Genomic DNA, 24236 nt, shown 5'->3' with positions numbered 1-24236 from the left:
GGGAAGGGATGAGAGGGACATGGGCCAAATGCTGAAAAATGGGACTAGGTTTATTTAGAATACATGGTCGGCATGGACGAGATAGGCCGAAGGGTCTGTTTCCAGCTGTATGACTCCATGACTCTGTGATCTGCATTTATAAAACACCCACAGGAGTCACAACTGATGAAGTGCAGTTGGTGTTGGCAACATAGGGAACCAATTTACACAGCAAGCTCCTACAAACAGCGAAGTGAGGATAGCCAGATAATCTGTTTTTGTGGCAATCATTGAGAGATAAATATTGATCAGGACACTAGGGGATGATTACCTACTCTTCTTCAAAATAATGTCATGGGTTCTTTGACTTCCAATGAACAGCAGACAGAGCCTTTGGTTGAACATTCCACGCAGTCTCTGAGAAGCACAGATTTTTTTGTGTACAAGTTCTGAAGCAAACAGGACTCAAACGCACAGCCTACCAGCACAGAGGCTGGTGCACAGACTGAGGGAGAGAGTTAGGAAATGAGCCAAGGAGGGGATGCAGTAAGAGAGGTAGGCTGTATTTACAAAATCAAAAACAAAGTTGCTGGAAAAGCCCAGCAGGCCTGGCAGCATCTGTGAAGGAATAAATAGACTCAACATTTCAGGTCTGGTGACTGTTCCTCAGAACTAGAAGGGTCACCAGACCCGAAACGTTAACTCCGTTTTCTCCTCCACAGATGCTGCCAGACCTGCTGAGCTTTTCCAGCAACTTTGTTTTTGTTCCCGATTTATAGCATCCGCAGTTCTTTCAGTTTGTATTTACAAAATGCCAGACCAACATCTTGTAAAGCATCTCAGCCATTTTTCGCATAAGGCAAAGAGCAATGTGATGCATGGAGGTTGCTACATAACTGCAATTCTTTCTTTCTATTCAGAAAGCTCTAATTTTATAGATTTCAGCAAATAAAGGGAATCCATGGGGTTATGGGCATGATATTGTTCATTGGTGTAATGCTAAGGGTGCAGAAACTATTAGTACTGCAAATGTTTGTTATTCCTAAAGCTCAATTTATTGGTAGAGTTGTCTTTCAGTGATCCTAGCATATCCACTTCAGCTCAGGAGCTGTATTTTTCTGAGTAGCATTACCGGGGTGATTAATGACCCTCTTTGTACACGAGACCAACTGCTGAATCACTCCACAATCCACCTCTTTTATAAATTAACAGAACAGGAGAGGCAAATGAATTACAAGCTAAAGAAATCTTGCCGAAACTTATTAACAGTTAACCAGAGATGTGAAGTTTGACAGATTTTGGCAAATACTTAACGACCCGGGCAAAACGTGTGGCCGTGTTGGACACAATATGATTGCAGTGTACTCCATCAAAACAAAGCTGATCCATTTCTGAAAGCATTATGAGAGGCTTCATTACTGCAAATCCTTCATGCAACACCTAAAGATTAGCCCCTGTCTGTATTCAATTGTCAGCCAACATGTTCCAGATATTCACAACTCGTTTTAGTTAAAAAAGTAACACCCCCATTCCCCTCGTTAAGATATTTTGAAGATATGTTATGATACATCGGTGGGTTGGCAGGACACAGATGTCATTGTAACCCATTGAGAGCAGTCCTAGTCTTCTCCTGTGTGTGCCAGGATTTTCTCCTCATGGCGGGGGGCGGGTAAACAGTCCAATGTCTGGCACCAATGTGCCCGCCCAGGCCCTGTCAGTGCTATTATGGGAACTCTGCTCCTGGAATGAGATGACAGGAGGGATTGAGGGAGGTGATAGCGGACAGCACAGCTGAAAGATGGTGAGATGTGCCAAGGGGACTGAAATGGCAGGGCAGAGGGCATGCAGGGTTAGTGGTGTGGGAGTTTGGGAATGGGGGTTGGGGGTGAGACTGGGCATGGGAAGATTTCGCAGAGTGAGATTGGCAGAGCAGGGTCCTTGGTGGGAGCTGGGTGCAGTAGCAGAGAGAAGAACGTGGCATTTATCCTGGCACAACAGAGAAGATCATTGACCTTCTTAAGGCACAGGTGGTCATCCTTCTCACCATCGAGACTCACTGCCCCCCGCTCCCCACCCCCCCCCACCCCCACCCAGGTGGCAACCTTGGAATGCAGCTGCCAGGATCTAGGTGGTGTGACCTCCTCTGCCAGTCGTCCAGGAAGAGGACTCGTCTCCATCACACTAACGCCTCAGCCAGGACTTTCAGATCCTTGTTGGAGGAGCATGGTCCCATCTTCCCCTTTTCCTTCATCTTCATAGAACACTCCTGACCAGGCAGAGTGGCTTCAGAATGCCAATACTCATCCAGGTGCCCCCAACAGACATCTAAATACAATGCTGGCATCAGGGAATGATAGGCTTTTAGCTGGTAGAGTCGTAGAGACATACAACACAGAAACAGACCCTTCGGTCCAACTCATCCGTGCTAACCAGATATCCGAAATAAATCTAGTCCCATTTGCCAGCATTTGGCCCATATCCCTCTAAACCTTTTATTCATTTACCCATCCAGATGCATTTTAAATATTGTAATCGTCCCATTAAGTGGTGTGTTGTTCTGGGATTAGTGCATGTTGAGATGATGATAGAATTGGATATGAGGAAAGCCAGGGAAGGCAATGGCCTAACAGTATTATTGCTGGACCATTATTACAAAAACTCAGAAAATGTACTAGGTTCAAATCCACCATGGCAGAAAAAAAGCTGGAATTAAGGGTCTAATGATCGTCATGAAACCATTGTTGGAAAAACCCATCTGGCTCACTAATGTCCTTTAGGAAAGGAAACTGCCATCCTTACCTGGTCTGGTCTACATGTGACTCCACACCCACAGCAACGTGGCTGATTCTAACTGCACTTTGGGGGAGTTGATCTAGACAGAGGTACCCACATTCTACAGGTGAACTTTTTAAAAAGGGTAGAGGATTAATGAGGTGGGTTTGGCAAACTATGGTGAGAATTCCTCTGAAATAATTCAATGCACCTCACACTTAGCCAAAAGAGGCAAAAATCCAGCCTGTTGGAGCAAAAGAAGAAAATGGGGAATTTCTTTGGATGGCATGGTGGCTTAGTGGTTAGCATCGCTGCCTCACAGCACTAGGGATTCGATTCCAGCCTCAGGCAGCTGTTTGTGAGGAGTTTGCACATTCTCCCTGGTGTCTGCGTGGGTTTCCTCCGGGTGCCCCGGTTTCCTCCCACAGTGCACAGGCTGGGTGGATTGGTCATGCTAACTTGTCGGTAGTGTCCAGGGATGTGTAGATCAGCTGGGTCATAGGGGGATGAATCTGGGATGCCCTGAGGGTCAGTGTGGACTTGTTGGGCTGAAGGGCCTGTTTCCACACTCTAGGGATTCTATGATGATGATTCTGAGGGGAGTGGGTGTGGTAGCTCTCTCAGAATGCAGGTACTCTCCTTGTGTTTTATAGCTGCCAAATATTTACAGAAATGTTCAGCACCTTGACATTGACTTAAGGCAAAGTCCGAATTGATTTAGAACAGAATTGGCAAGGTGAGGCTTCTTTGCACAGAGAGCTGTGAGGCTGTGGGTTTCACTGACAGAGGTAGTGCCTGAGAAAGGAATTAAGGCTGCTTTGTATTCAAGACTGTGTGGATAAAGGAATAACAAGGGTTAAAAGCTTACGACAGGTAGATGTGATCTTTGCTCACATGTACTGAGCAAGAACACAGAGTGGTTTGCACATCGGGCTTGCATCTCTGTTGTGAACACGATGCACTTGTTTATGCTGCTCTTTTAGCTTCCTTTGTTTGTGTGTCTTTGCTCCTTCACGAGTCACAGTTGAATTGTTTCATAATTTTGCTGAGTAGATCCTGTTAGTCCTGAGCAAAGCAGAACACACAGCAGGAACTTCCAGGAACTGCCTGCCTTTGGACATAATCACCCGGCTGTGCCTCTCGTCTGAATACCTGACACAGAACCAGCTGAACTGGCGATGGAAACAAACTGGCGAGTAAAGAGGACGAATTCCAGCTGGGCTTTCCTTTTAGTGAAATGTTTTCTACCTCCATCAACCTCTTATCATATCAAAACACAATAGGCTCCTTACTTGTTTTCAAATAGTATGTTCCTGTTTCAAATCATTAACAGAAGCGATCCAGTAATTCAGCTGAGGCATTCAAGAGGGCATCGGGATGATTATTTAGATAGAAAGAATTTGCAAGAGTTTAGCACGAAGTTAAAACGCTGAGAGAGCCAGCACAGAATCAATGGGCCCAATGGCCTCCTTATGTAATGCAACAACGCAGCAACTCTGTCAAGGAGCAAAGTAAATGGCAGTGCCAACCATCAAACACGCCTGAAGTGATTTTTCACAACCGGCAAAATGTCCTCTTTACAGAAGGCCTACAGTGTGCCATTCGGCCCATCACGTCTGCACCAACCCTTTCAACAGCATCTCACCCAGACCCATCCCCCTACCCTATAGCCATATTTCCCATGGCTAGCCCATCCAGCCTGCACATCCTTGGACACTATGGAAAAACCAAAAAAAACTGTGGATGCTGTAAATCAGGAACAAAAGCAGAAATTGCTGGAAAAGCTCAGCCGGTCTGCAGCATTTGTGGAGAGAAATCAGAGTTAATGTTTCGGGTCAAGTGATCCTTCCTCAAAACTCAACCTGAAGTGTTAACTCTGATTTCTGTCCACAGACTGTGCCAGACCTGCTGAGCTTTTCCAGCAACTTCTGTTTTTGTTCCTGGACACCGTGGGGCAAGTTAGCATGACCATTCCACCTAACCTGCACACCTTTGGATTGTGGGAGGAAATCTGAGCATTTGGAGGAAATCCACACAGAGAATGGGCAAACCCCACACAGACAGTTGCCTGAGGGAGGGCCTGAACCCATGCCACTGGTGCTGTAAGTGAGCACTGCTAACCACTGAGCCACTGTGCTGCCCCAAAGGGATTAAGACCATAAGACCATAAGACATAGGAGTGGAAGTAAGGCCATTCGGCCCATCAAGCCCACTCCACCATTTAAATCATGGCTGATGGGTATTTCAACTCCACTTCCCTGCACTCTCCCCGTAGCCCTTGATTCCTTGTGAGATCAAGAGTTTGTCCATCTCTGCCTTGAAGGCAACTAACGTCCCGGCCTCCACTGCACTCTGTGGCAATGAATTCCACAAGCCCACCGCTCTCTGGCTGAAGAAATGTCATCTCATTTCAGTTTTAAATTTACCCCCTCTAATTTTAAGGCTGTGCCCACAGGGCCTAGTCTCCCCACCTAACGGAAACAACTTCCTAGTGCCCACGCCTTCTAAACCGTACATTATCTTGTAAGTTTCTATTAGATCTCCCCTCAACCTTCTAAACTCTAATGAGTACAATCCCAGGATCCTTAGCCGTTCATCATACGTTAAACCTACCATTCCAGGGATCATCCGTGTGAATCTCTGCTAGACACGCTCCAGCGCCAGTATGTCCTTCCTGAGGTGTGGGGGCCAAAACTGGACACAGTATTCTAAATGGGGCCTAACTAGAGCTTTATAAAGTCTCAGAAGCACATCGCTGCTTTTATATTCCAACCCTCTTGAGATAAACAACAACATTACATTCACTTTCTTAACCACGGACTCTACCTGCAAGTTAACTTTTAGAGAATCCTGGACCAACACTCCCAGATCCCCTTGTACTTCTGCTTTGCGAATTTTCTCACCGTTTAGAAAATAGTCCATGCCTGTATTCTTTTTTTCAAAGTGCAAAACCTCACATTTACTCACATTGAATTTCATCAGCCATTTCCTGGACCAGTCTCCTAAGCTGTCTAAATCCTTCTTCAGCTTCCCCTCAGTACTACCTGCCTGTCCACCTATCTTCGTAAATTGACAGGAGCTAGTCCTAGTTTAGCAGTTACCATGTTCACCTGGGTCAGAAAGTTCCTCGTATAGCTCCTCCAACAGCAAGAACTTCCAGTGCAGTGCTGAGGGTGAGCTGCACTGTCAGTGGCATTACCTTCCAGATTATAATCATTTAAATCACATGAGATCTTGATGAGACTAGAGAGGATGTTTGGGACACTAATACTGGGGGACATGGTTTAAGAATAAGATGTCTTCATTTAGAGATAGAGTTTTCCTTTCAGTGAGCTGTCAGAGTGTGGAATTCCCTTCCCCAGAAGGTAATGGAAGCTAGATCTTTAAATGTATTTAAGGGTGATTTTGATAGAATCAAGGGTTATCAGGAGCAGACAGGAAAGTGAAGCCATGAAATTACTGAATAGCAGAGCAGGTTTGATGGCCAAGTAAACTCCTCCTGCTCCTGACCTGTATGTGCATATATCCATTGTTCCTGTAAGGTCATTGGTGAATGTGTAAAAGATCCTGTGGTACTATTTTGGAGAAGCCTAGGGGAGTTACCACTGGTGTATCCCTCAGCCAACATCGCTAAAATAGATTACCTCGTCATTATCCTATTACTATTATAGGATTTTACATTGTGCAAATTATTCTGCCATGTTTGCGAAATCATAGAATTGGTGAGACTTCAATAAGCATGTAATTGGCTATTCAAGAACTGTGAGATGTCAGAGAAACATAGAAAATAGGAGCAGGAGTAGGCCATTCGGCCGTTCAAGCCTGCTCCACTATTCAGCGTGGCTAATTATCCAACTCCTGTTCCCACTTTCTCCCCATATCCTTTTGATCCCTTTGGCGATAAGAACAAAATCTAACTCCATGTTGTAAACATTGAATGTGTTGACCCCAACTGCTTTCTGTGACAGAGAATTACACAGGGTCACCACTCCCTGACTGAAGTAATTTCTCATAGAGTCATGGAATTATACAGCATCGAAACAGATCTGTTGGCCCAATAAATCCACGCTGACCATTCTCCCAAACTGAAGTAGTCCCCCCTACCTGCACTTGGCCCATATCCCTCCAAACATTTCTTATTCATGTACTTATCCAAATGTACTTTAAACATTGTAACTGTACCTGCATCCATCGCTTGCTCTGGTAAGTTCATTCCACACAAGAAGCACTCTCTGTTGAAAAGAAAATGCCCCTCAAGTCTTTGTTTAAATCTCTCTCCCCTCACCTTAAAAAAACTCCCCCACCCTATGGAATAGACTCCTGCCATTCACCTTATCTGTGCCCCTCATGATTTTATAAAGCTCTGTAAGGTCACCCCTCATCCTCCTACTGTCCAGTGAAAAGATCCCAGCCTGTCCGGCCTCTCCCCAGAACTCAAAGCCCCCAGTCCCAGCAACATCCTGGTAAATCTCTTCTGAACCCTCTCCAGTTTAATAATACCCCTCCTATAACAGGGTGTCCAGGAGCTGGACATAGCACAAGAGACCTCACCAACATCTTGTACAATTTCAACATGACGTCACAACCCCTATACCCAAAGGTCTCAGCCATGAAGGCAACAGTGCTAAATGCCCTCTTAACCACCCTCATCTCATGAGGTCATGGTAGACATCTCAGAAATGGAAGACTACTTTTATGTTTTTATTTCTGATTCCACTGAGCCCCCAGACCTGCCCCCGTGCCTCAATTGCCCGACAGCCCTTACTGGAGGACAGCTGAAGCAAGAGTCAAGCGCAGCAGAGAGTGCAGGAAATCAGGAATTAAAAACTACTTTGCCCTTTCCCTTTTGTCTTGCCGGTTAACATCTCAAAATGAGCGGATCAGTCCAGCCCAGGAAATGCAAGCCCGACTCCCACCGCTGTACATGCCCCCATTGCTATGCTGCAGGCAGCCAGGAAAATCAAAGATTCCTATTACTTTCCCAATGACATAAAACACGTGGTACAGAACAGCTCTGAGAAGGTTCACACTTTGAACAGCTAAACCCCTTCCCCCATCGCTACTTGCAATAGCAGTAGTTATCCATTGATAGAATACAGAATATTGAACAGCACAGCACAGGAAATGGACCCTTTGGCCCACGATGTTGTGCCAAACATGACGCCAAATTAAACTAATCCTTTCTGCCTACCCTTTGTCCATATCCATCTGTTTCTGGTATATTCACGTTCTTATCTAAAAGTCCCTTAAGCTCCCCTATCCTATCTGTCTCCACCACCGTACCCTGGCAACATGTTCCAGGCACCTACCACTCTCTGTATAAAAAGTTTGCCCCTCACTTCTCCTTTAAGCTTTCCCCTTCTCACCTTAAATGTGTGGCCCCTAGTATTAGACATTCCAACTCTGGGAAAAATATTCTGACTACCTCATAATTCTATCAAGTCTCCCCTCAGCCTTCACCGCTCCAGAGAAAACAACTCTAGTTTATCTAACCTCTCTTTATAGCTCATACCCTCTAATCCAGGCAGCATCCTGGTAAACTTCTTGTGTGCCCTTTCCAAAGCCTCCACATCCTTCCTGTAATGTGGCGACCGTAATTGAACACGGTACTCTAAGTGTGGCCCAACCAAAGTTGCATAATGCTGCAACATGACATCCTGACTTATGTAGTCAATCGATAGCACAATTTAGCCTGTTTCACCCAAACAATCTTTAAGTAGTTATCCTTTTATCTCCTATAGCATCAAAGCAAAAGTCTATATACCTTGCTGTAAAAAGAGATGTGTGTCAAAGGCTTTTTGTCTTGCACTTCTCAGGACAGAATTGCAAGAATACCAAATCTCAAAGGGAACAACAGTTTACACTGCTTACCAGGATGCTGATTGGTTGGCAAAAGACCTCTGATTCTACCAATAATAATGAAATAAAGAACTGCAGATTGGAAACAAAGGTAGAAATTGCTGGCAAAACCCAGCAGGTCCAGCAGCATCGGTGAGAAGAAAGCAGAGTTAATGTTTTGAGTCCGGTGACTAATGAAGAGTCAACAGACTCAAAATATTTACTCTGCTTTCATCCACAGATACTGCCAGACCTGCTGCGTTTCACCTGTAACTTCTGTTTTTGTTTCTCACTCCTCTAATCCGAGATTTAACTGATTTGAGACTCGTTATTCTTGGGATTTTATCCTGATAAGAGTGGGATAAAAAACTTCAATGCCATGTCTTTTCTTTCAGGATTATCCAGGTTCTGTGCTATGAAATAAATATCTATTTATTTTGTTGCATACATACAGTACTCAATGCCATCTGCCTAGAGCCTTGTCCTAAAAATGTCTACCCAACCAAAAACAATTAAAATGCTTCAAACTAGGACAATGTCACAATTTGCCCTCAGTAATCAAGTTGTGAACACAGCTCTAAAACTTTGATACAGGGGCACTTACTCTGTGATAGCTGTGGTGAAATCCTAAAAATGTTTATAGCATTAAGACATGGGAGCAGAAATTGGCCATTCAGCCGATCAAGTCTGCTCTACCATTCAATGAGGCCAAGGCTGATCTGATAATCCTCCACACCTTTTCAAAGCTTTATCCCATAACCTTTAATTCCCTAACTGATTAAAAATGTCTGTCTCAGCCTTGAATATACTTAACGACCCAGCCTCAAAAGCCCTTTGCAGTAAAGTAATCCATAGATATATTACTTTCTGAGACAAAAGAAAACTTTCCTCATCTCTGTCTTAAATTGGTGATTCCCTTACACTCAGATGATGCCTTCTGGTCCTAGACTCTCCCACAAGCAGAAACAACCTTTCCACATCTACTGTCTCAAGCTATCCTTAGAATCTTGTATGTTTCAGTCAGATCCTCTCTCATTCATCTCAACTATAATGGATACCAGTCCAACTTGCTCAACCTCTCCTCTTAAGAAAATCTCTCCATTCCTGGTATCAGCTGAGTAAATCTTCTTCAGGCTGCCTCCAACAGTAGCATATCTTTCCCGAGATAAGAGATACAAAACTGTTCGCAGTATTCCAGCTATGGTCTCACCAGTGCTTTATATAGTTTTAGCAAGACCTCCCAGTTTTTATGCCCTATTCCCTTTGAAATAAAGACCAACAGAATTTTGCCTTTTTATGGAGATTGGGCAACACATTTTTTGAATCAGGTTTGACAATTATGGCGAACAGGGAAAATTAATACCACTTCCTTCCTGTATGTGGAAAAGTCCTTTTCTGAACATTTTTCCGAAACCCAGCTACATGATGCCTTGTGTCCTCATTACATTGACACACAATCTACATTCCTGGAGGGGCCAGGGGTTGAGTTTCAATTCCAAACAGAAAGTGACATTTGCAATTGTAGCAAAAATCATTTTGTCTGTTTCCCATATTTTTAAAATCTCACCAGCCAGAATTGTAGCTGCAAAATGATATTTTTTGGGGAATCCAGAATTCCTTGATTTAAAGATTAAGAAATATTTTCACGATATTGTGAAATAGTCTTCAAGTAAACGGATTCAGGTTTTATTCAGTTATTTGTGTCCAACAATTTTCAGACCAAGCTGATAACGTTAGAGTCTGCAACACTCTGCAAGTTAGAACGCTTTGTGATGTTATCTCCCGACAGGGGTTAAAGGTGACTCACACCTCACACTTTGTACTCTCCTAAGAAATATTGCCCTCTTCTGCATTGTAGCATCCCTGAGGATGAAACATTTTCCCCAGGACAAAGCTCCCAGCAAAATCCACTGCAGAGGCTTTGTTCGTGTTGGCAGCCATCCTCCAATTTCATCAGATGAAAGTTGGCAGCTTGGTACTTGGCTTGATGTTCAGTTCTGGGCTGAACGTTGCACTGATGCAGCTTGGGGCCTACCTTCCCGGTGTTGCAATCTCTGCCACACTTTGTACAATTCACATGCCTCTGTTTTAGAAACATCGAAAGCAGGCATGGCGCTAGGCTTTCAGCTCTTTCAGCCTGCTCCACCATTCAGTATGATCATGGCTGACCATGCACTTTCAGCGTCCCACTCCCATTTTCTCTCCATGCCCCTCGATCCCGTTAACCACAAGGGCCAGTCCAGCTCCCTCTTGAATATATCTAACAAACTGGCCCCAACAGCTTCCTATGGGAGAGAATTGCACAGGTTCACAAATCTCTGAGTGAAGAAATTCTTCCTCATCTCAGTCCTGAATTGCTTACCCCTTATTTTTAGACTGTGACCCCTAGTTCTGGACTTACCCAACATTGGGAACATTCTTCCCCCATCTATCCTTTCCAGTCTCATCAGGATTTTAAATGTTTCTGTAAGATCCCTCTTCATTCTTCTAAATCCCAGTGAGTACAAGCCCAATTGATCCAGTCTTTCCTCATATGTTAGTCCTGTCATCCCAAGAATCAGTCTGGTAAACCTTCACTGGGCTTCCTCAATAGCAAAAATATCCTTCCTCAGAATGACCGCTCTGTGCAGTCTCTTCACAGCCAACGATGTTTCTCGTTTCTCCTCTTCCAAAGAGACAGCCTGCAGCGGTCAGGACCATCAGCAGCTGCCTTCCAGTTGTCACTGTCAATGTCCACCTATTGGTGTGCCTAACATGCAGTTATCCTTACAGCAGTAAATGTCAGTGCTTAGTGGCCCAGTTCATCATGCAGCAAGTCTTTTGATAAATGGCCATCATTCTTCTGGTGAACTTGGCTGCAACAGTTCAGACAGCATTAGCGTTTCACTGTGTGTGAGTTGATGTAATTACTTACAGCAAGTCCATTAGGAGCTGCTCTGCTGAAACTTATCAGCCTTTGTATTCCTTATTAAACAACTTAAAATATAGAATGAAGGAACAGTTTTTAAAATGATTATTCATTTTTAAAGTGTAAGGTGGAGGAGGTGGTGTTGTCCTGGTAATATCACAGGACTAGTAATCCAGTAGATGCCAGGCTAATGCCTTGGACACATGGGCTCAAATCCCACCATGGCAGAGCGGAACAGTGGGTAGCACAATGGCTCACTGCTGCCTCACCGCACCAGGGACCTGTTTTCAATTCCTCAGGCGGCTGTCTGTGTGGAGTTTGTACATTCTCCCCGTGTCTGTGTGGGCTTCCTCCGGGTGCTCTGGTTTCCTCCCACAGTCCAAAAGATGTGCAGGCTAGGTGGATCGGCCATGGGAAATGTGGGGTTACAGGGATGGGTCCAGGTGGGATGGTCTTCAGAGGGTTGGTGTTGACTTGATAGTTCAAGCGGCCTCTCCCCACACTGTAGGGATTCTAGGAAAGAAGGAAATCTGCTGTCCCTACATGTGACTCCAGGCCCAAGGTTGGCTCATATCTTAGCCCTGTAACAGCCCCCTGGGAAGCCACTCAGTTCATGGGGCAATTGGGAGGTGGCAAAAATTGCTGGCCAAGAAACTCACACATACTATGACAAAGTATTTAATGTTAACTATTACCATACTTTTCAACTTATTCTATATAGGTAATGCTTAACTTCCTAAACTTTGTTTCTTTTACTACTTTGTACCTAGGTACCTCTGCACCTAAGATGGTGCTGTGAGTGGCATCATTACACACTGTTCCTGAGTATGCGTGACGAGAAAACCTAAAACAAAAGCTAAATTTTGAAATGCAGGCATTGATGGCAAAGTTGGCATTGACTGTCCCTTGCCCATGGTGGAAACGCACCAGCTCAAACCACCAACAGTAGTGTGATAAAACTGAATGGCTAGCCTAGGCATTGCTGTGGGACTGTAGTGACATACAGAACCCGACTGGGTACAGATCGGTGGATGTTCCTTCTCCAAAGGAACATTGCAGTGGAACACTGAGATGTTGAGCACAGTCAGACAACATCTGGGCTTGTTCTCCTTGGAGCTAAAGGAGATTGAGGAGAGATTTGATACAGGCAGACAAGGTTAACGCAAGGGAAGGGCAAGAAAATCTGTTCCCAGCCACTGATGCCACAAGGACGGGGTGGGGTTGGGGGAACCACAGACCCTGTGATGGGGACAGACCTTTTGTGGAGGTGGTGGCAGTTATATGAGGAGGAAGATTTTTTATACAGACGCTAGCAAATGACAGGATGTTGCAAATGGAGATGATGAATGATTTCAAACAAAACTGGATTTGCGGCGAAAAGAACTTGTGGAGGATAGAATGAGAGAATGGAACAGACATGTTTACCCTCTGGGATCACACTGCAATGACTGGGTCAGGGACACATTTTTTGAATTCCAATTTATGACATTTTAAATTGCATTAAACTTCTCAAAACTACCCTACAGCTGATGGTCTCCAGGTTTGTTAGTGACCTGAGTGACTCGCCCAGTGCCACAACTTTTCAAACCCTCGAGATATTTTCCATCGCTGCACAGCCAATAAGATCGATATAGTTCTTAGGGCTAAAGGAATCAAAACGGGGAAGCAAAGCAGGAGCTATGTTGGATGATCAGCTATTAACATATTGAATGGTATAGCAGGCTCAAAAGGCCGAGTGGCCTACTCCTGCTTCTATTTTTGGGGTTTCTATGAATCCCTTCACAAATTTCGCAAAACCACTGTTTTGTTTTTACTTTGCTCTGAATCCATATCGAGCATAGATGGCTCAGCCGGGTCACATACTCAAACGGTCTTGCTTTGAAATCAGTCTGGGACTGGAAATGTTTACTATTTCTCTCTCCGCACATGCTGCCAAACCTGCTGAGTTTCTCCAGCCCTGATTTTTTTAAAATTGAATCGAGCCGTTTCCCTCATAATTAATCCCATTCAAGGTGTGAATACCTGCAATCTTTGGGCGTTCATTTCCCTGGATGTTGTACTGTATCTCAGTATATGTACTGCTACACACCGGTTCATTCCACTTGCAAACCCTCTGTGCCATCAAGGAGTCATTAACCAGCACTAGATAATCTGTCACGAAATATGGGGTTGTTCTGTTACATGCTTCACAAGTCTGGTCAAGTAAACTGTGAGTTCTTTCAATCATTATCCGGTCGGTAACGTTTTATTTCAGTTCCCAAGTTATTTCCACAGTTCCCCTCCCTCAATCCCCAGAGCCAAATCGGCTATAGTGTTTTTGTTGTCTGCTCTGCAGAGTGGAGTTTTATTTACGAAACGGTAAAACCCTGCAATGCATCCTTCAGAGCAGATAGCACACAGGCTGCCCCACTTCAGGAACACACACACACACATTGCACGTCGCAAGCATACCAGCCTCAATGCTGCGAGGTGATCAGCAGCTGTGACAGGCTGCCCCTACAATGTGGACTGGATTCCATCCAGCGGAATAGATTCGCTCCCAGGAGCAGTGCCTACTCCTTTCAGGAGCAAATTACTGCAAATACTGGAATCAGTACTGAAAACAAAAACAATGCCGTAAATCACAGCGGGTCAGGCAGCATCCCTGAAGAGAGGGCGAGCCAATGTTTTGAGTCCAGCTGACTCTTCCATCAGAGCACCATCTCCATCAGCTCTGATGCAGAGTCATTGAGACTGGAAAGAGTTAGCTTTGTCTCGCTCTCTCTCCCCACAGATGCTACCTGATCCACACTGCCCTCCAAACCCACCACACCCGGCACCTTCCCCTGCAACCGCAGGAAATGTTACACTTGCCCCCACACCTCCTCCCTCACCCCTATCCCAGGCCCCAAGATGACTTTCCATATTAAGCAGAGGTTCACCTGCACATCTGCCAAAGTGGTATACTGTATCCATTGTACCCGGTGTGGCTTCCTCTACATTGGGGAAACCAAGCAGAGGCTTGGGGTCTGCTTTGCAGAACACCTCTGTTCAGTTCGCAATAAACAACTGCACCTCCCAGTCGCAAACCATTTCCACTCCCCCTCCCATTCTTTAGATGACATGTCCATCATGGGCCTCCTGCAGTGCCACATTGATGCCACCCGAAGGTTGCAGGAACAGCAACTCATATTCCGCTTGGGAACCCTGCAGCCCAATGGTATCAATGTGGACTTCACCAGCTTCAAAATCTCCCCTTCCCCCACCGCATCCCAAAACCAGCCCAGTTCGTCCCCTCCCCCCACTGCACCACACAACCAGCCCAGCTCATCCCCTCCCCCCACTGCATCCCAAAACCAGTCCAACCTGTCTCTGCCTCCCTAACCTGTTCTTCCTCTCACCCATCCCTTCCTCCCACCCCAAGCCGCACCCCCAGCTACCTACTAACCTCATCCCACCTCCTAGACCTGTCCGTCTTCCCTGGGCTGACCTATCCCCTCCCTACCTCCCCACCTATACTCTCCTCTCCACCTATCTTCTTTTCTCTCCATCTTCGGTCCGCCTCCCCCTCTCTCCCTATTTATTCCAGTTCCCTCTCCCCATCCCCCTCTCTGATGAAGGGTCTAGGCCCAAAACGTCAGCTTTTGTGCTCCTGAGATGCTGCTTGGCCTGCTGTGTTCATCCAACCCCACACTTTGTTATCTTGCTGCCTGATCCGCTGTGATCTCCAGCATTTGTTGTTTTCAGTGCCTACGCCTTCTCAGTTATCTGCAAGGTGCAGAAACAGATCGATGCCAGTATCGCAGGTTTAATTGCTGCACAGGCCCTGGTCGTTTCTAGTGACTCGGTCCCCTGCTTTGCAGAGTGGTGTCCTTCAAGCCATATCGAAACACACTTTTTAAGATTCATCTACAGGCTAGAACTATTGCTGCCTATACCTAATTGAGAATCATCGGGTTTTTACAACATGGGAAAAGACCCTTTGGCCCAATGTGTCCGCACTAGCCATCAAAGATCCATTCATTCTAATCCCATTCCCCAGCACTTGGCCTGTAACCTTGAATACTATGGCTTTGCAAACACTCATCTAAATAATACTTAAATATTGTGAGCATTCTCAACTCTACCACCCTTTCAGGCAGTGAGTTCAAGATATCTACCAGCCTCTTAGTGGAAATGTATCCTCAAATAGAGTCTAAACCCTCTGTTTCTTACATTAAAGCTGGGCCACTGGTCGGTAATCCTCGTCTGAAGGAGAAAAGTTCCCCTACAGAGATTTCTCCACCTCAATCAGACTGCTGCACCCTCCCCTACCTCAGCTTTCTTTGCTCTAAGGAAGTCAACCCCAGTCTATCTCGTCTCTCTTCAGAGCTGAATAACTCCAGCCTCAACAATACGCTGGTGAATTTCCTTTGCAACGTCACTGGTGCAATCGTATCTCTCCTAAATTGTGCCCTTGAGAAGGTGGTGGTGAGCTGCCTTCTTGAGCTGCGATCATGTGCTGTGGGTTGACCCACAATGTTTTTTCAGGGAGGGAATTCCAGGATTCGGACCCAGCAACACCGAAGGAATGGCAATATGCTTCCAAGTCAGGATGGTCAGTAGTTTGGAGGGTAACTTGCAAGCGGTGGTGTTCTGATGTACACGATGCCCTTATCTTTCTAGATGGTAATGGTCTCAGGTTTGGAGTGGGTGTCAAGAGATCCTTGGTGAGTTGCTACAGTGTGTCTTGAGATGGCACACACTGCTATTACTGAGTGTAGAAGGAGTGAATCGTGAAAGTGATAGCTATGGTGCCAGTCAAATGGGCTGCCTTGTTTTGGACGATGTTAAGTTCCCTTGAGTTCTGTTTAGCCATAATATTGAATTCCTCACTCTGTTCTATTATCCCAGTGCACTTTGTATGGTATGATCTCCCTGTGCTGCATGCAAAACAAAATTCTCGATGGGTAAGGGGATCAAGGGTTAAAGGGTGAAGGCAGCAGAATGGAGTTGAGAAACTTATCAGCCATGATGGAATGGTGAAGCAGACTCGATGGGCTGAATGTTCATTGTCTTATGGGATGTGATTGCACTGTAGGAGGTGCAGAGGAAGCTTAGCAGGACGTTGCCTGGGCTGGAGAGTTTCTAATATGAACAGAAATTGGACATACTGGGATTGTTTATCTTCGATCAGAGGAGAAGAGACTGAGGTGTGTTAGATCACCACTGAGGTGAATAAAATCAGGAGGGGTAGAGATAGTGTAGACAGGAAGAAACCATTCCCCCTGATTGAGGGATCAAAGACAGGAATGATAGATTTAAGGTAAGGGACAGTAGGTTTAGAGGGGATGTGAGAAAAAAATATTTTCACTCAGAGGATTGTTGGAATGTTGAGCTCACTGTCCCCAAGGGTTATAGAGGCAGAAACATTCATCTTCAAACATCTTCAACCTCTCCCTCCAATAAACCCAAGTCCCCACCTACTTCAAGAAGACCACCATCCTCCCCGTACCCAGAAAACTCGTGCCATATGCCTTAATGACTACTGCCCAGTGGCTCTGATCTCCATAATCATGAAGTGCTTCGAGAAGCTGGTCATGGCCCACATCAACTCCAGTCTCCCAACCTGCCTCGATCCCCTACAATTTGCCAAACAGCATAACAGATCCACAGAGGATTCCATATCCCTAGCCCTGCACTCATCCCTGGAACATCTGGATAACAAGGACACCTACGTCAGATTCCTGCTCATTGACTACAGCTCCACCTTCAACACCCTTATCCCTCCAGACTGATCTCTAAACTCTGTGATCTTGGTCTCGACTCCACCCTCTGCAACTGGATCCTCGGATTTCAGACCCACAGGCTGCAATCGGTGAGGATGGATAACTGCACCTCCTCCACAATAACACTCAACACCAGAGCCCCCCCAAAGATGTGCTCTCAGCCCCTTACTGTACTCCCTGTACACCTACAACTGTGTTGCCATCTTCAAACGAATGAACGCCATCTACAAGTTTGCCAATGACATCACTGCAATGGGACGGATATCGAATGATGACCAGTCAAAATACAGAAGGGAGATAGAGGGCTTGGTGACATGGTGCAATGAAAACGATCTGTCTCTTCATGTCAGCAAAACTAAAGAACTGATCATTGACTTCAGAAAGAAAGGAGGCGAACACGCCCCCATCTACGTCAATGGAACTGAGGTTGAGAGAGTGAAGAGCACCACGTTCCTCAGAGTGACGATAACTGATGAACTGTCCTGCATTTCCCACGTAAATGTGATGGTCAAGAAGGCACAACAATGCCTCCTTCCTCAGGCAGCTCAGGAAATCTGGCCCGTCCATAAGAACCCACACCACCACCACCCCACCATATTCTACAAACGCACCACTGAAAGCAAACTGCCTGGGTGCATCACAGCCTGGTATGGTAACTGTTCTACGCAGAACCATAAGAAACTACAGAAGGTGGTGTGCACTGTCCAGACCATCACAAAAACCATCCTTCCATCCATGGGCTCCATTTACATGGCTCACTGCTGCAGAAATGTTGCTAACATCATCAAAGACCCATCGCACCCCGGTAATGATTTCCTACAACCTATTCTGTCAGGCAGAAGATACAGAAGCCTGGACACACGCACAAGCAGGCTCAGGAACAGCTTCTTTCTGGCCATTATCGACTCTTGAATGGGCTCGAGCCCCAAAAAATGTAATCTGCACTGTAACCTGTATGCCTCTAAGTCTTTTTTGATCTGTGCATCGTTTGCTTGCTGTGATCTGTCTGTACCACTTGTAAACAAAGCTTTTCACTGTATTTCAGTACCTGTGACTATAAAATCATTCAATCATAACAGTTAAGGAGTATTTCAATGTTCACTTGTGATGCCAAGGCATTGTGCCAAATGCAGGGAAATGGAATTAGAACAGTGAGGTGATTGTTCTTAACAGGCACAGATTCGATGGGCCAAAGAGCCTTTTTCTGTGCTGTAGACCTCTGTAATTCCGTATAGATTCTTTCAATCCATTCTTCAATATCCACATTTCCAAGAGACTTGTGAATTGTTGGAAACAAGATTTGAATTCAAACTCCAAGGAATAGAATAGAATATTTGACTCCACCTTGTTACCCAATATCAGTTTTATTCATTCAGATCAGGTTCACAGTTCTTACTATTTTACCCAATGTGTAATAATTCTGACCTCAAAAGTCCAATTCGAACAGAGCCATACCTACAATCAGCATGACCAGCTTATTGCCTATCTTTTCTGAGTGACGTTACAATAGATTAGTGATAGTTTGAACCATTCACCTCTTCTCTCCAGGAATGTGGTCATTCATCTCACATCAAGCCAACTGAGTCACACCCTCATTCCTTCATTCCTGCTTGGATTTCAGGCCCTATAAGTAGAAGATCAATCTGCAAGGACGCTACATTTATTTAGACCATATCCTTGACCTGGCTTCTTAGAGACGTTGAGATGCTGTGTCTTCTTATAATTCACTTGTGGGACACTGTCAGTGTCGGCTGGGTCATCATTTATTGCCCATCTTTATTTGCCCTTGAGAAGGTGGTGGTGAGCTGCCTTCTTAAACCACTGCAGTCCAATGTGCTGGATAACAAAGTGTGGAGCTGGATGAACACAGCAGGCCAAGCAGCATTTCAGGAGTACAAAAGCTGACGTTTCAGGCCTAGACCCTTCATCAGAGAGGGGGATGGGATGAGGGTTCTGGAATAAATAGGGAGAGAGGGGAGGCAGACCGAAGATGGAGAGAAAAGAAGATAGGTGGAGAGGACAGTATTGGTGGGGAGGTAGGGTGGGGATAGCTCAGTCCGGGGAGGATGGACAGGTCAAGGAGGCAGGATGAGGTTAGTAGGTAGGAAATGGAGGTGCGGCTTGAGGTGGGAGGAAGGGATGGGTGAGAGGAAGAACAGATTAGGGAGGCAGGGACAAGCTGGGCTGGTTTTGGGATGCAGTGGGGGGAGTGGACGAACTGGGCTGGTTTTGGGATGCAGTCGGGGAGGGGGAGATTTTGAAGCTTGTGAAGTCCACATTGATACTATTGGGCTGCAGGGTTCCCAAGCGGAATATGAGTTGCTGTTCCTTCAACCTTCGGGTGGCATCATTATGGCACTGCAGGAGGCCCAGGATGGACATGTCATCTAAGGAATGGGAGGTGCAGTTGTTTGTTGCGAACCGAGCGTAAGTGTTCTGCAAAGTGGTCCCCAAGCCTCCGCTTGGTTTTCCCAATGTAGAGGAAGCCACAACGGGTACAGTGGATGCAGTATACCACATTGGTAGATGTGCAGATGAACATCTGTTTGATATGGAAAGTCATCTTGGGACCTGGGAGGGGGTGAGGGATGTGCTCTAGGTTGACCCACAGTGCACTTAGGGAGGAAATTCCAGGATAACATCACTGAAGGAACAACAATTCATTTCCAAGTCTGGATAATGAGTGGCTTAGAAGTGAAGTTGCAGGTTCTAGTGCCTCCATCTATCCACAACCCTTATCCTTTGAGATGAAAGTGGTCATGGGTTTGGAAGGTAATAAAATGTGAGGCTGGATGAACACAGTGGAAATGGAGTGGAAATGGTTTGCGACTGGGAGGTGCAGTTGTTTGTTGCGAACTGAGCGGAGGTGTTCTGCAAAGCGGTCCCCAAGCCTCCGTTCTGCAAAGCGGTCCCCAAGCCTCCCATTCTCTAGATGACATGTCCATCATGGGCCTCCTGCACTGCCACAATGATGCCACCCGAAGGTTGCAGGAACAGCAACTCATATTCCGCCTGGGAAACCTGCAGCCATATGGTATCAATGTGGACTTCACCAGTTTCAAAATCTCCCCTTCCCCTACTGCATCCCTAAACCAGCCCAGTTCGTCCCCTCCCCCAACTGCACCACACAACCAGCCCAGCTCTTCCCCCCCACCCACTGCATCCCAAAACCAGTCCAACCTGTCTCTGCCTCCCTAACCGGTTCTTCCTCTCACCCATCCCTTCCTCCCACCCCAAGCCGCACCCCCAGCTACCTACTAACCTCATCCCACCTCCTTGACCTGTCCGTCTTCCCTGGACTGACCTATCCCCTCCCTACCTCCCCACCTACACTCTCTCCACCTATCTTCTTTACTCTCCATCTTCGGTCCGCCTCCCCCTCTCTCCCTATTTATTCCAGTTCCCTCTCCCCATCCCCCTCTCTGATGAAGGGTCTAGGCCCGAAACGTCAGCTTTTGTGCTCCTGAGATGCTGCTTGGCCTGCTGTGTTCATCCAGCCTCACATTTTATTATCTTGGAATTCTCCAGCATCTGCAGTTCCCATTATCTCTGATGGGTTTGGAAGGTGTTGTCTAAGGATTTTTGGTGAATTTCTTGTAGGCATTACATACTGCTGCTACTGAGCATCGGTGGTGGAGGGAGTGGATGCTTGTGGATGTGGTGCCAATCAAGTGGCTGCTTTGTCCTGGATGGTGTCAAGCTTCTTGGGTGTTGTTGGGGCTGCACCCATCCAGGCAAGTGGGGAGTATTCCATCGCACTCCTGACTTGTGCCTTTTAAATGACAGACAAGCTTTGGGGAGTCAGGAGGTGAGTCATTCACCAGAGTATTCCTAGCCTCTGACTTGCCCTTACGTTTGTGAGTCAGCTCCAGTTGAGTTTCTGGTCAACAGTAAACCAAAGGATGTGATAGCTGGGGATTCACTGATCATAACACCATTGAAGGCCTGGGGACGGTGGTTAGATTGTCTCTTATTGGAGATGATCATTGCCAAGCATTTGTGTGGTGCAAATGTTACTTACATGTTAAACAGTGACTGCAGCATCCCAGAAACTCTACCACCCATGGCCCTGAGCTTAGCCTGTCTAATATAAGAACAGTAGCCAAATAAGAAATGACCTGAGTCTGTCTAGTTTGCTTTCCACCTGATTTATCAATAGTGGAGACTTGCTGACTGATCACAGCAATAATTCATATTGAACAAGCTACACTGCATTCAAGCAGAAGTTAAGAGAAACATCAGGCATGGTGAACTTTGGGAGCAATAGTTCAATTTTAGGAAGGGCCCAGTTTTATAATAGGGAATCCAAAGATCATAACAAGAACTGGGAGCTCCTTGTAGAGTCTTTCTGCTTTTCCCTGTCTCAGGGACATGGGCACTAATTGTATCACCCACATCTGGCCTCTGCTTGATTCAGCCCAAAGAATTGACACAGTGCCAAATGAGTCCATTCAGCCTATCCTGCCTGCGTCGACTCTCCTGCCCTTTCCCCATAACTCTGCACACTATAACCATCCAAATAAACATCCATTGCCCATCTTCAATGTCTCAACTGAACCTGTCTGCTCCACATTTCCAGGCAGTGCATTCCATACGCTCATTGTGCAAAAGTGTTTTCTTCTCCTCAGTCCCGGCCCAAGAAGTTAACATTCCTGCTCCTCTGATGCTGCCTGGCCTGCTGTGTTTGTCCAGCTCCACACTGTGTTATCTCTGACTCCAGCATCGGCAGTTCTTACTGTGTCTTCTTCACATCACCCTTGCTTTATTTGCAAAACACTTTAAATAAACACTGAGATCTAGTTTCTTTCACAACAGGGAACGGTTTCTTTCTGTCTACTCTGGCCAGCCCGCTCATGATTTTGAAAACCTCCCCCAGATCTCCTGTCGGCTTTCTCTTCTCCAAGGAGAACAGTCCCAACTTCTTCAATCTAAAGTCAACACTGAAGTTTCTCATCCCCGGAGCCATTCTTGTAAAATGTTTCTGCCCTTTCTCCGATAGGTTCACATCTTGCCTATAATGTGGCGCCCACAACCAAATACAGTATTCTATCTGAGGTCCAACAAGTGTCTCTTACAAGGTCAACATCACCTTCTTGCTCATGTATTTGACACCTCTGTGAATAAAGCCGAGAACTCTTTAACCTTTATTCACTGCTGTTCAATCACCTTCGATGACCTGTGCATACATACACACTCAGGTATTTCTGCTTCTGCATCCTCTTTCGAATTGTAACCCCTGTTTTCTATTGTCTTTCAGTGTTCTTCCAACCAAAATGCATCACCTCGCACTTGAATCCCCATTTGGCAGCAATCCAGCCACTCCACCAACTCAATTCATTTCTTCATGTGTAGCAGCCCTTACTTTTTGCTCAGTTAATGTTCTGGAGGAGGGGTGGAGGGTGGCTAGGAATCTTTAATTGTAACTTGTTCTGCCACCTACGTGAACTCACTGTGGAATGTTAATTGGTGTCATTATCCAGCAGTCATTACTCTGACCCATTGCTACCATTGCACCATTTAACCTAAATTCATCAAGAGCCAGTTCCTGCATCCGGTGAAATATTTCATCCACTTGAATCATGCGCCCCAACTTGATGCATCAGCAGCCTGGACCCATCCCAGCTTCAAAAGCTCCAGCTGTAAAGTGAGCCGAAATGCCACTCTGTTTTACCACTTTGTTTATGTCTGAAGTGTCAAAAACTGAACTGCTTTTGAAATACTATCAATGCAATAATTTTGAAACTATTATTTTTATTAATTGCTCATGGCTGGGCAACTGTTAATAGCATATAATGATTGAGGAGCAGACTCCATTCCAGCTTGGTTTCTTAAGCCATTAAGTTGGCCCCAAAGGCAAACTCCTACTTGCTCGCAATCCCACTTGCCATCAAAGCCCACTTCTCCTTTCTGTCTCCTCTCATCCAGGGTTCCACGGGCACTGACCATGCCCCCACGGTCATGCTTTACCAAAGGCTGCAGAAGGCTGTTTGCAGAACCAGATGCCAGTCACAACACCAGCTGAGGCATCCAACTAAACGACGCCGAAAGGCTGGTACCAGAACAGAAAGTTCTGGAGAAACTCAGCGGATCTGGCGGAATGTGTGGGAAAGCATCGCAGGGTAGCACTTAGCATCAGAATCCCCAAAAGAATTAGCACCGTTGTTACCATTGTACTACCAGCCAAACCACCCAATGCTGTTGCCTCTACCACCTTGAGGAAGAGCAGTAAACACAATGGAGGAACAGTGCATGCAAGTTCACCTACAAACCACACAGCACCTTGACTTTTTAAAAACTTTTTTTATTCACTCACGGGACGTGGGCTAGACCAGGACTTATTGCTCATCCCTAGCTGCCATTTGAGAAGGCGGTGAGCTGCCTTTTTGAACCGCTGCAGTCCATGTGCTGTGGTTTGACCCGCAACGTCCTCAGTGGGGGACTTCCAGAATTCTGACCCAATGACCATGAAGGAGCAGCGATATATTTCCAAGTCAGGATGTTGAGTGACCTGGGGGGGAGAACTTGCAGGTCATGGTGTTCCCATGTATCTGCTGTCCTTGTCCTTCTAGATGGAAGTGGTTGTGGTTTAGAAGGACCTGTCTGAGGATCTTTGGTGAGTTTCTGCAGTGCATCTTGTAGATAGTACACGCTGCTGTTACTGAGCGTCAGTGGTGGAAGGAGTGGCTGCTTGTGGATGTGATGCTAATCCAGCTGGCTGCTTTATTCTGGATTTTATCAAGCTTCTTGAGTATTTTTAGAGCAGCACCCATCAAGGCATCACTGTGGGCATTGCTGGCTAGGTCAGCATTTATTGGCCATCCCTGACTGACTTGGGAACAATTTTGTCATTCTTTCAATATTGGTAGACCAATTCCCGGCATTACCTCCCTAACAGCACTGTGAGTCATTCAAAATCGGCTAGACTAAAGGCTTCAGAACAACAACCATCTTCTCAAGGAAGGTTAGAGATGGGCAATCAGCATTGGTCTTGC

Source organism: Stegostoma tigrinum, chromosome 9 (assembly GCF_030684315.1).
Source record: "Stegostoma tigrinum isolate sSteTig4 chromosome 9, sSteTig4.hap1, whole genome shotgun sequence".
Taxonomy (NCBI): domain Eukaryota; kingdom Metazoa; phylum Chordata; class Chondrichthyes; order Orectolobiformes; family Stegostomatidae; genus Stegostoma; species Stegostoma tigrinum.
The sequence above is the reverse complement of the archived record's forward strand: the minus strand, read 5'-3'. Positions refer to the sequence as shown.